We start from the raw sequence: 12,617 nt of genomic DNA on the forward strand, positions 1-12,617 counted from the left end.
CCTCTGTCTGAGAACTGTCAGGATTCTGTATTAGTTCACCCTACACCTACATCCCAGCCCCAGATGGCAAAAGGGCTGGGCAGCCATTCCCAGCAGCCTGCAGTTCTAGGAGGCACTTCACCATGGCTAATGAGAGGCTGCGGGTTCTAATGACCACAGGATGTCACGAGCAGAAGCAACTGAATGTATTTTTGCCGGTACCTGTTAAGAGCCACGTTTTCCTTGAAGAAGCCCGTCACCCCAGACATGCCCGGGTATCTCGGAAGATTTTGGAGAGTTTAAGCGTGATAGGATTAAAGCAGGCTTCTAAGGCAAGGTAGATGAATTCATCTATTCTGGGTTGAATAGCTGTTGTTATTGTTCAGTTGCTAAGTTGTATCTGACTCTTCGCAACCTCATGGACTGTAGCATGCCAGGCTTCCCTATCCTTCACCATCTCCCAGACCTTGCTCAAACTCATGTCCATTGCCTCGGTGATGACACCCAACCATCTCATCCTCTGTCGCCCCCTTCTCCTCCTGCCCTCAATCTTTCCCAGCATCAGGGTGTTTTCCAGTGAGTCGGCTTTTGGCATCAAGTGGCCAAAGTATTGGATAGTGACTCTCCTTAAATTCATATCCACCCTGGATTGGTGCATGGGCCTTTCTGTGGAAACAGAGTCTCTACAGATGTAATCAAGTTAAGACGAGATCTTGTTCATCATCAGAGCGGGAAAGCCATGGCTGTCTTCTGAGGATGATGCCTTGTTCTGTGTTGGGGGTGGGGATCAGGGGTTGGGGATCAGAGTGTGGGAGGGAGGCAGCCAGGCTCTGGAAGGTACGGCAGGGGCCACAGCTGGGCTGGAGCCTGGCTAAGGGGCTGAGGAGGAGCTGGGACCACCAGGCAGGATCTGGGTGTGGGGCTCTTAACGTGAGGATGCCTGACTCCCAAGGGACCTATGGAGAGAATTCACCAGCTTGGATGGGAGAAATGACATCTCTGCTGTTAGAAACCTTTAATCAAATCGAGGTCATAAATTTAGGCCCGAAACTGTTGTCAGCAGTTTCTATGGCTTTGCCATCAATAACAATCACAAATGCGTTCACATCACATTCCAATTGTGAATCTCTCAAAACGACATTTATGCTGATCATGCCTTCAGAATCACAGTTGTTATTAGACTTGCTGCTGGATCTTATTTCACTGAGCACATATATTACAATTGCCATTTTGATAACTGGTTGCCTTTGGATTCCTATTATTTACTATCATGCTTTCAAAACATTCTGATTTATTCTGATGACTGGGGCTGACTGCAGAGAAGCTCAGAGTGTCAAGAAGGCTATCAGACCCCTGTAGCTGTACCCTGGGGCGGTCCTTGGGGGGCACAGGGGTGACTCTGCTTTCTTTGTCCCAGAGAGAAAGATCCTACCCTGGGCGTCTGACACAGGAGACCAGGTGTCAGGTCCCCACGGGCCACCTGCCTGCAGTGCCCAGAGTGACCAGCAGGTGGCAGCCCTTCTCAGCCTGCTCTGCAGTTTCCTCCTTCCAGGGCAACCTGTGGGCGCCAGAGGAATACAAGGGCCACAGAGGGCGTGGGTCCTGGCAGCTGTGGCGCTCACAGATGCACGCACCTGTGCACACGCGCGAATACACAGGCACACGCCGCATGCATATGCACGTTCACACTGACAGCTGAAGGAGCCTACTTGGGAATCAGGTCAGAACATCCTATCCCTTCCAGGACTGAAGGTATCCCCAGGACCCTTGCCCTTGGGAAGTCCTTGCAGGAGAGGAACCTGCGTTGTTATTTCTCATCTCTTCCTTCCCTAATAGCTTTTCTGAGGTGTCCGCAGGTCAGCACAAGCCAATAGCTCCGGCCACAGAAATAATCTAATTGCAGCTGAGGTGGGCTTCCCGTGAAGATATAATGAAATGCGGGTTTGATCCCTGGGTCGAGAAGATCCCCTGGAGAAGGAAATGGCAAGCCACTCTATAGTATTCTTGCCTGGCGAATCCCATGGACAGAGGAGCCTGGCAGGCTGCAGTCCATAGGGTCGCAAAAAGTCAGACACGACTGAGCGACAGCACACGGGAAGTGGGGTGAAGTGTAGACTGGAGTCCTGGCCTGGCTCCCCGACCTTGGGCAAGCAGCTTAACCTGTCCAAGCTCTAGTTTCTTTGTGTTGCACAATTTGTGTAAAGTCTGAACTCTTACAGCTCAATGTCTATAAGGCAAATCATGCAAATGAAAACGAGCCAAGGACTTGCATAGACAGTTCTCTAAAGAAGACATACAAATGGCTAATAAACACATGAAAAGACGCTCAGTACCGTTAGTCACTGGGGAGACACGAAACCTCACTGAGAAACCACTTCATGCCCACTGGGATGGCTCTAACAGAGAAAACGAAACACAATCAAACCGAAACAGGAAATGGTAAGTATTGGCAAGGATGGGGATGCACAGGAACCGTCGTACGTTGCTGGTGAGAATGTAAACTGCTAGACAGTTTTGGCAGTTCCTCAAAAGGTTCAATTAGAACCACTTAATTCTAAGTTCAATAGAATTACCACATATGCACATGTGCTCAGTCGTGTCTGACCCTTTGCGACCCCATGGACTGTGGCCTGCCAGGCTCCTCTGTCCATGGGATTCTCCAGGCAAGAATACTAGAGTGGATTGCCATACCGTCCTCCAGGGGATCTTCCTGACCCAGGGACTGAACCCCTAGATATATGCCTAAAAGAACTGAAAACAGAGACCCCAATACTTGTTCATGAATGTTCACGGCAGCGCTATTCACAGGAGCCTGAAGGTGCAAAGAGCTCACATATGTACCAACGGAAGAATGAACAAGCAAACCACAGCACACACTGCGTGGAATATGGAATACTGCGTGTGTGCTCACTCAGTCATGTCCGACTCTTTGCAACCCCGTGCAACCTCCTTGTAGCCCGCCAGGCTCCTCTGGCCATGGAATTTTCCAGGCAAGGGTACTGCAGTGGGTTGCCATTTCCTGCTCCAGGGGATCTTCTCGACCTGACCCAGGGACTGAACCTGTATCTCCTGAGTCTCCTGCATTGGTAGGCAGATTCTTTTCCACTGCGCCATCTGGGAGGCCCTCAGTGGAATATTATTCGACCTTAAAAACGAATGAAATACTGCTACAATAAGAATAAACTGCAAAAATATGCTCAGTGAAAGAAGTCTGCCGTGAAAGGCTACACATGTGTCATGATTCCGTTTGTATTGTGCCCAGAACAGGCAAATTCACAGAGAAAGAAAGCAGATTGATGGCTGCTGGAGGAGGGAGGGAGGAATGGGAAGGGATTTTTTTTCAAAATATGGGGAATAACATTTATTATATTTATACTGTGCACATACAACTGGCAACAGGGTTAGGGGACTGTTTAGTTAGGGTTAGGGGACATGTTTCTGACTTAATGGTAAAACATGATTTAATACATGAATATCACAGGGGCTTCTGCTGGGAGCTCCATTAGGTGAGACACCACATTCTGGGACAAATACTGGGGTAAACTCTTTTTTTTTTTTTTTTTTGCTGGGGAAGGGATTATTTAATCCAACTGTCCACACCTTTTTGGCACAATACTGGTTTTGAGGAAGACAATTTTTCCAGGGACCAGGGTTGGTGCGGGGGGAGGTGGATGGTTTTGGGCTAATTCAAGCACATTACATTCTTGTGCACTTTATTTCTATTATTATTATATCAGTTCCACCTCAGATCATCAAACATTAGAATTTGGAGGTTGGGGAATCCCTGGTTTAATGGGTAGTGGGCATTGTTGGGGATGGTGAACAAAGTTTTGAAACCACAGAAAGGCGGTTGTACAACATTCCAAATGCATTGAATGCTACTGAATGGTTCACTTTAGAGTGCCCCGTTGAATGTTATGTGGATTTCATGCATTTTTTCCCCCCAACAAAATAAAAGCTAATGGGTGCATTTTCCAAGCAGTCATTCAGAGACTGTTCGGGCGGCATTGACAAGCCTGGAACAGGGGCCCAGAAGAACCAGGAAACACGTGTCCTTTTTTCCCAGCAGGTTGGGCACATATCAGAGTCCGAGTTAGTAGTGAGTGAGGACTGTGGAGGCCCCGCGCAGCAAGCGGCCTCCCTGCCTCCCTAGCAGGCCGGTGGGTTGGATGCCATCTTTGCGGTCTTTTCATTTTCTTCCCCAAAGTCCAGTGTGCTTCCAGGAACGGGCAGCAGGGGGTGCTATAAGCTAGCTGCAGAGCAGGGGATGGCCGCCCGGGCCTCCGGAAGGCTCTGCGGCTCCAGCTCCGGCTGTCGGCTGTCGTTTCCAGCTGACCTCCAATACCCCCAGACCCCAAGACTCCCAGCGAGCGTTTGATGGGAGCCAGGCCACTCCTAGCCACACACCCCCACCCCCAGGAGGGTGGAGCAAGTGGTGCGTCTTCTCTCAAACAGAAACCACAGCCTTCTGGCCCCAAACAGGTTGGGATCAGTTCTAAAACGCTGAAGGGCCCCCAGGGAAACACAGAGAGAGCCACGGGCTGTCAGGAGCTGGTGCCTCTTCTTCACGTTCTGCCTGGGGAACGTGCCTGAGACCTGGCCGGTGCCCAGCATCCCAGGCCACAGCCACGAGGGTTCTGCTGGCCACATGTGGCTCTTCCGGCAGAAGATCACCAGGCTTCCCTGGGAGATGCTCTGGGATTCTGAGCTCAAGGCGGGAGAGGCAAGGGGAGCCACAAACAGCCTGGAGTGCCTTTTGGTAGCATCACCACCCTCTACCCAGGGTGACCTACACGCTTCTGCCAGCTTTTAACATGTGTTAGGAAAAAAGGTTCTTGCCTGTGATCCATTTATTCTTGTATTTCACCTTGGACACAATTAACATTCTTCCTACCTTCAGGTTCAACCCACAAATGACAACAGTGCCCTCACTCTTTGACAACGTTGGATTTTTTAACCTGAGGCTTGAGCTCCCAAGAAACAACAGAGGTTAATGGAAGGCCCCCCACCTCCCACCCACCACCTCCTTTGCGCTCAGGAAGATGGCTTATTGCAAAGGGTTACCCATCTTCGCCCTCTCCCCATTTTTGCCCATGACAACCCAAGGCCAGATGCAGATGCTCAAAATCCTTTTCTTTGCCTCGTAATGATGACCTGAACTGCTCCTCTCCACCGGCTGATTGTTTTGAATAGAGTCTGTCTTCCTGAGTCCGGATTTATCTTTATTTAACACTCTTGGGAGACAGTTGCTGATGACTCAATGAAGGTTTCAGGAGGTCTTGAGCAGGTGATGTCAGAAGCCTGCCCGCCCACCTTCGGTTCTAAACGGGAGCTTACGTTGTTGGGAAAAGTGCTTTTGTGTTCAGACAGGCTGGATTCTTGGGAACACGGTGCCGCTGGACGGTATCCACCCTCTCCCACCCCGGCTGTCCCAAAGGTTGGCCCTGAGTAATAGCCTCTAGGTCAACATTCACCGTACAAGCCAGAAGGCAGGATTAGCTGATGCAAAGGCCTGGAGGCAGAGGAACTCGGAGGCCTGCTCCTTTCTGGGAACCGGGCAGGGGGAAATTCAACAAAAAGGACGCGTAAATGTCAGCGGCGTCTCCCGCCTGAGTGATATCTCTGCCCAAGGTAGCAGAGCCAGGGTGAGGCAGCAGGGCTGAGACTTGACTTCCTGGCTCGCCGGCTGCCACCCGTCCTGGTGGGCTCCCCAGCGGCTGGTCCTCGGGCTTTCAGAGGGACCCACCTGTCCCAGGTGTGGCCGTGACGGAGGTGGGGCCGCAATGGCTTCTCCGACCACCAGGGGGCGCCAGGGCTCCAAAGAGGGGGAGGGGAAGGCCCTGCAGTTGGGTCGAGAGCAGAAACAAGAGGGTTCAAGGTTCTTACATCCTCCCAACAGCCATGCAAGACCATCCAAGTGGGGCTGCCTGGGTTCAAATCTTTGCAAATGTGTGACCTTGGTTTTGTCATTTTGCTCTTCTGAGTCTTGGTTTCCCTGTCTCCTTTGGGGGAAATAATGGTGCCAATCTAGGGGACTCTGTGCCCCGTGCCCCGTGCCCCATGGTTAGGACCCAGGAAAAGTAACTGCGACACGTATTCCATCCCCTGGAGAAGGAAATAGCAACTCACTCCAGTCTTCTTGCCTGGAAAATCCCATGGACGGAGGAGCCTGGTGGGCCACAGTCCCATGGGTTATAAAGAATCAGACACGGCTTAGCAAGAAAACAGCAACAAATACTTATTCAACATAACTGAGTTGCTTTGCTGTTCTCCTGAAATAAAAGCAGCATTCTAAATCAACTGTGTGCTGTGCTCAGTCGCTCAGTCGTGTCCGACTCTTTGTGACCCCATGGCTGAAGCCCAGCAGGCTCCTCCGTCCATGGCATTCTCCAGGCAAGAACATTGGAGCAGGTTGCCATTTCCTACTCCAGGGGATCTTCTCAACTTAGGGATCGAGCCCGAGTCTCTTGCCTCTCTTGCATCGACAGGCAGATTCTTCACCACCAGTGCCATCTGGGAAGCCCATGCTCCAGTGTAAAATAAACTTTAAAAAATATATAGTAACTGCTGCTGCTATTAGCATATTATCAACCCAATCTATAGCCAAGGAAACTGAGGCCCAGGGTCATGGGCACACAAAAGCTGGAGTGATGCTTCCCCACCTGGATGTGATTCAATACACCATTGGCAGCACCTCCCAGACATAAGCTCACAAGGAGTTCCAGAACCTTCCAAGTCCCCTGGACCAGAGCTCTATGGAGGGAGAAGGAGCACCGTGCATTTTGTAAGGAACCACGGAGACGGAAAGAGCTCTGGTGTGCGTCCCACCAGGGCACGTGCAGCCGCCGACCTCTCTGAGCCTCAGTTTCCCCGGAGATGATGCCTTCCTTGGAAGTGGCCGGGAATTAGGTGCGGGGATGTGTGTGAGAGTGCTTTGTTCCCAGGAACGTAGACCCTGACCTTGGAACTGCAGGAGGGGAGGGACCAGGTCGGAGGTCTTGGTTCCCAGGGTGAAACAGGGCATCTGATGTGTGTGCGTGTGGTGACCAGGTACCAGGACGTGCAGCAATGTCCATAGGGGGGAGGGCACAGGTGAGGGGCAAATTGATTAAAAAACAAAAAAAGTCATCCATGGGGTCAGAGGTGGGAGCCCGGAGGAGGAAGGAAGGTGTGGAGACAGTGGAGGGAGTGGGGGCAGTTACAGCCCCTCCTTCTGGATCGCGTGCAGCCCAGGGTGCTGGTCGTTGCTAGGTCAGCGATGTCAAAGATCACAAAGTCCCTCGGCCAAAGGAGCAGGCTGAGGACACTGCCAAGGACGGGGGGGGGGTGGGGGGCCATGCGGGGTGGAGGTGCGTTCTAGGAGCCGCACCCAGGACCTCCGCCTTCTGATGGGCTCCAACCTGTGGGGTCCGGGAGGTGCCCCGCCAGCTCTGGCTTCCCCACCCCCACCCCCAACCCCACGAAGTGCTGGGTGACCTTCAGAAGGTCTCCCTCTGTGATCTTCCTCACAGCCTTGCCTGCAGCTCCATCTTTAAAAATAGCTGCAGAAAAGCCCATTGCTTATTCAATGAGTTCTTTTGTTAAAAACAAAACAAAATAAAAGTCTGCAGCTTTGGTTTGTTTAGCTCCTAAAAGGCCAGATTATCAAAGTGCCTGCTCCTTAAAGAAAAAGAGGGTGCGGGGAAGGAGTGGGAGAGGGAGAGAGTTTGGGGGTGGGGAGGCCCGCTGGGTGGTGGCCACTCAGGGTGAAATCTCGGTCCCCCCTGGAGACCCGGAATGTCCCCCTCTTGGTCTCAGCCTCAGTTCCGAGCCTTAGCCTTCTCACGCGCATGCTGGTGTGATTATAGTAATGCCAGGTGCAGGGATTCAGAGCCAAACACAACACACTCTTTCTCTCCACCTTTCTCTCTCTGGCTCTGCCCCCGCCCCACCCTCCTAGCCAAACTTCCGGCAAGAATTCCCACTCCCCTCCGCTCTGAAACTGGTCTTCCCAAGGTTATCAGTAATGTCCACATGGCTAAACCCACGTTATTCACCAAACACTTATAGAGCATCTTTGAGAGCCAGGCGTATGCCCCCAGTGCTCCGCCCTCATCCCACTTGGCGCTCAGCAGGGTTGGGTCCTGGGCAGCGGCCGGTCCTCCCTGAAACCTACAAGCCCTAAGCTCTCCTTGGTCCCCTCCTACCCCGCTGGTGGTCCCTTCTCTCCCTCTGTTCCCTGGACTTTCTCAGTGGAGGTGACCAGTTGTCTGCCCACCTACCATTCTTCCCATTTTCCTTAGAACGAGGGCCCCAGTTTTGTTTGGAACAGACACGAGCCCACCCAAGCAACTTTTCCAGTCCTCTGTACATTCTGGGGGATGGCTGATGAGATAAAAGCAGATGTTTTGGCAAAAAGAAACCAGAGGCCTAAGGGAAACAGTGAGATGGAATTTGCAGGTCAGCCCAGGAACTGGCAGAGGGGAACTGGAGTCCGAGTGAGTTAGCTCACACTTTGCAGAGACTGAGTCTCCAGAGGGCTCCATGATAGATGAGTTCCCTGGGAGACATTGAAAATGCGGATCTTGGGGAAATTGCGTGCTCTGCTAAGTCATGGCTGATTCTGTGAGCCCATAGACTGTAGCCCACCAGGCTCCTCTGTCCATGGGAATTCTCCAGGCAGGAATACTGGAGTGGGTTGCCATGCCCTTCTCCAAAAGATCTTCCCAAGCCAGGGACCGAACCCATGTCTCTGGTGTTTCCTAGACTGTAGGCCAATTCTTTACCACTGAGCCACCAGGGGAAATTAGAAATCTTGCCATTTTCTGTTGAAAATACCTTTGGATGGTTATAAATATCTTTAGGAAATGTGCAAGAAAACAAACGGCGGAAGTTTCTCATGAAATGCCTGCAAGCCGCCTTACATGGGAGACAAGCAGGTTTCTCCACCTCTGTGGCCACCATCCTAATGCAAGCCACGGTCATGTCTGCTGACCTCGGTGACAATGACTTCCCCCAAAGTGACGGTCAGAGGGATCTTCCTGGGCCCCGATGTCTCTACGCTGCTCCAACACCTGCTGCGGCTCCCCGCTACCCAGGTAGATGTTCCAACTGTGTCGTCCACGAAAATTAATCAATAGTCAATCTAAGAAAGAAGTGGAAAATTTTATTTGAGCTAACCTGAGGATTATAACCTGGGGGGCCAGTCTTTCAGAACGCTCCTAGGATGGTTAGAGGTCAAGGCACAGTTATCTAAGTGTTTGAGACAAAGGGTTATGCATCAAAGTAACATATTGACAGCTTATATAGTCCAACAAGGTGAGTCGTGGGTTGCTGTGACCCCTTACAGAATTGAGAGAGGATTGTTATCTCCTAAGGAGTTATCTTGCTGGTGTTAGGAGGAAATTGCTTTTCTTCTTTTTGTTTTCTTTCTTTTTTTTTGGTCAGTAGGCATTCCTGTGTCTTCTAAGGAGACCTAGTTAATATGTAACGCAGGTGCACGATGCTCACTAAAGGGGAGAGGGCAGGGGCTCAAAGGGGCAGAGAGAGAATTTCATGTTTAAAATTTTCTTGTTTTGCCTTAAAAGTAATTTTTTAAAAAAAATCTGTATTGAGCCAACAAGATCTCCATACCCAGTGCCGACCCCTCGGCTCACTATCTATCCGTCCAAGCCCTAGAAATACACTCAAGGCACATACTGATTTTATTTTGGCTTTTCTTTATTCTATTTTCTGGCCACACTGAGTGGCATGTGGGATCTTCGTTCCCTGACTAGGAATCAAAGATTCCACTCCATCCCCTGCAGTGGAAGCGTGGAGTCCAAACCAGTGAACCATCTGGGGGGTCCTGTGTCATTTTATTTTGTTTCTTTTTTTTTTTACAATTATTTATTTAACCTGTGCTGGGTCTTCATCGCTCTGCTAGTTGTGGAGAGCGGGGGCTATTCTCTAGTTGCAGTTGGAGTGTTTTTCCTTGACCTTAGATTTCATAAAGTGTAGCCGACTCATTGGAAAAGACCCTGGAGGCTTCTCTCTTTGAGGAGCACGGGCTGTATGTGTGAACTCAGTAGCTGTGGCTCCTGGGCTCTAGAACGCAGGCTCCGTGGTTGCGGCGCATGGAATCAGCTGCTCCACAGCACGTGGGATCTTCCTGGACCAGGAATCGAACCCATGCCTCTTGCACTGGCAGGCGGACTCATCCACTGAGCCACCAGAGAAGCCAGGGTTGTGTAACTGTAAATGTTCCAACGTCCACACTAAAAAAGTGAAAATAAGCAGGCTGGATGATTTCACTCATCTGCTTTCTTTAACATACTGCTCCCACAGGATCATCATCCCAGCGTGTAATCCATACCGTCTGTTAGGGAGCTGGTTTACCTTCTTGGTTTTGTCCTATGTTTTCACTAATTGGTGTGTGTACCTTCCTCTAACAGCATCTACCGCCTTGACCTTAGATTTCACAAAGTGTAGCCGACTCATTGGAAAAGAGGCCGATGCTGGGAAAGCTTGAGGGCGGGAGGAGAAGGGGACGACAGAGGACAAGATGGTTAGATAGCATCACTGCCCTAGTGGACATGAGTTTGAGCAAGCTCCGGGAGATGGTGAGGACAGGGAAGCCTGGCGTGCAGCAGTCCATGGGGTCGCAAAGAGTCGGACACGACTTGGAGACTGAACAACTGGGAAAGTAGATTCACATCCCCGAGTCCTTCCAAATACAATGAAAAGTCTTCCAGGGACTGAATTATAGATCTGCTTTAAAATGTTAAGTAACTGAGTCTGTGATGGAACCTGGAAAAAAGCACCCTGTGATGGTGAGCCCCTGAACCTGTGCAAACGCGACACCTAGAGGAGGACGGCTGGCACAGGGCAGATGGAGGATGGAGAGAAAGCCGGGACTTGGTGCCAGGCGGGCCCGCAGCCATGTCAGCCTGCAGAGAATCCCCGGGGAGCAGCGCGAGGCTGGCGGTCCTCCCAGGTCCTGGACGGGGGCCAGGGCCAGTTTCATGGGAACATAGCAGGACAAGGTGACCTCAGCTGGCCGGAGGGCCTGAGGGTGATGGGAGAGGCTGGCAGGCGGGCAGATAGCAGCGAATGTGCTGTGCTCTGGGCTGGCCCCCCGTGCTTGCCTGCACGCTCACGCCCAGCCACAGGTGCGCACACACCTGCGTAGGTGTGCACGCGGCGGGTGGGGGAGCGGCCACATGCAGACAGGCTGGGCGGCAGCCTCACCCCCACCCCAGCCTCACTGCCGGCATTTTCCATTCCTCGAGGTGTGCTATCCTAGAAATCCCTTCCCAGGCGAGGATTTCTCGGAGGCTGCAGCCAATTCTCATTCCTGCCGTGGAGTTCCTCCGCAGACCCTGCCAGGAATATCTCTTTTTTCATTTATTTCGGGCGCCGGAGAGGCAGAGAGAGGAAGAGGCTCCCTGGCGTTTTCACGCACGAGACCGCCTCCTGGACACGTGCACCCTGGAAGCCAAGGTTGCCGAACTGGGTGCTGCTGAACCGGGTCTTTCTTCCTCTGGGCTAGATCCCCCCCTACCCCCCGCCCCGGGAGCAGGGAAGTGGGATGGAAGGAGGGGTCCCAGTGCCCCTGACACACTTCCTCCCCACCTGCCTGCTTCCTAAATCTTCTGTCCCGTGAGGCCAGGGGCCACCTTTGTAGTTCTAGCATCTAGCATGATGCCCGGCCCACAGAGCGTGTGTGAGTGCAGGTCCACTGGCAATCAGATGTCAAGATCGCATCTTATTAGGGGAGATGCCGGGGTAGTGGGTTGAATAGTGTCCTCCTGCCAAAAAAAAAAGAAAAAATTCATGTCCACTCAGACCTCAGAACGTGACCTTACTTGGAAACAGAGCCTGTGCAGACATCATTAGTTAAGGTCCTCAAGATAAAAGCATCCTGAACGCAGCGTGTGTGCTAAGTCACTCTGTCGTGTCTGACTCCTTGTGACCCCGTGGACTGTAGCCCGCCAGGCTCCTCTGTCTGTGGGATTCTCCAGGCAAGAATACTGGAGTGGGTTGTCATGCCCTCTTCCAGGGAATCTTCCCAACCCAGGGATCGAACCCACGTCTCTTACAGTCTCTTGCATTGGAAGGCGAGTTCTTCACCACTAGTGCCACCTGGGAAGCCCCAGGTGCTTGTGCTGGTGGTTAGGGTTTATTACAGCAAGAGGTTCAGATTAAGCTCAGCCAAGGGCAGACACACCTGGGGCAGAGTCCAGGAGGGCGGGCGGCTGCCCCATCCCAGGAAGGCTGGGGACACACTAACATCTCCAGGCAGTGACATGACAACACACAGAGGCACGCCGTCAGAGATGCTCCCTGGCTTGGTGTCCAGTCTCTACTGGGGCTCCATCACTTAGATGTGGCTGACTTCTGACGTGGCTGGGCATGGTTGCCAGCCCCTCTGGAGGTCAAACTGATATTGAAGGCTCAAAGCCCCCACCCTAAATCTTGCTGTTGGACTTTCTGACACGGTCTAAGACCCCCCAGAAAGACAAACTTATTGGGCAGGACATTCCAAGGGCTTAGAGATCACCTTCTAGGAGCTGAGAGCAAAGTCCAGACGTCTCTTCGGATGAGGCTGACTCTTTACTGGACATCTGCCAAGAGACCTCAGATGAGACACTAAACCTCATGGTGCCTCAGTTTTCGCA

The sequence above is a fragment of the Capra hircus genome, chromosome 25 (genome assembly GCF_001704415.2).
Source record: "Capra hircus breed San Clemente chromosome 25, ASM170441v1, whole genome shotgun sequence".
Taxonomy (NCBI): Eukaryota; Metazoa; Chordata; class Mammalia; order Artiodactyla; family Bovidae; genus Capra; species Capra hircus.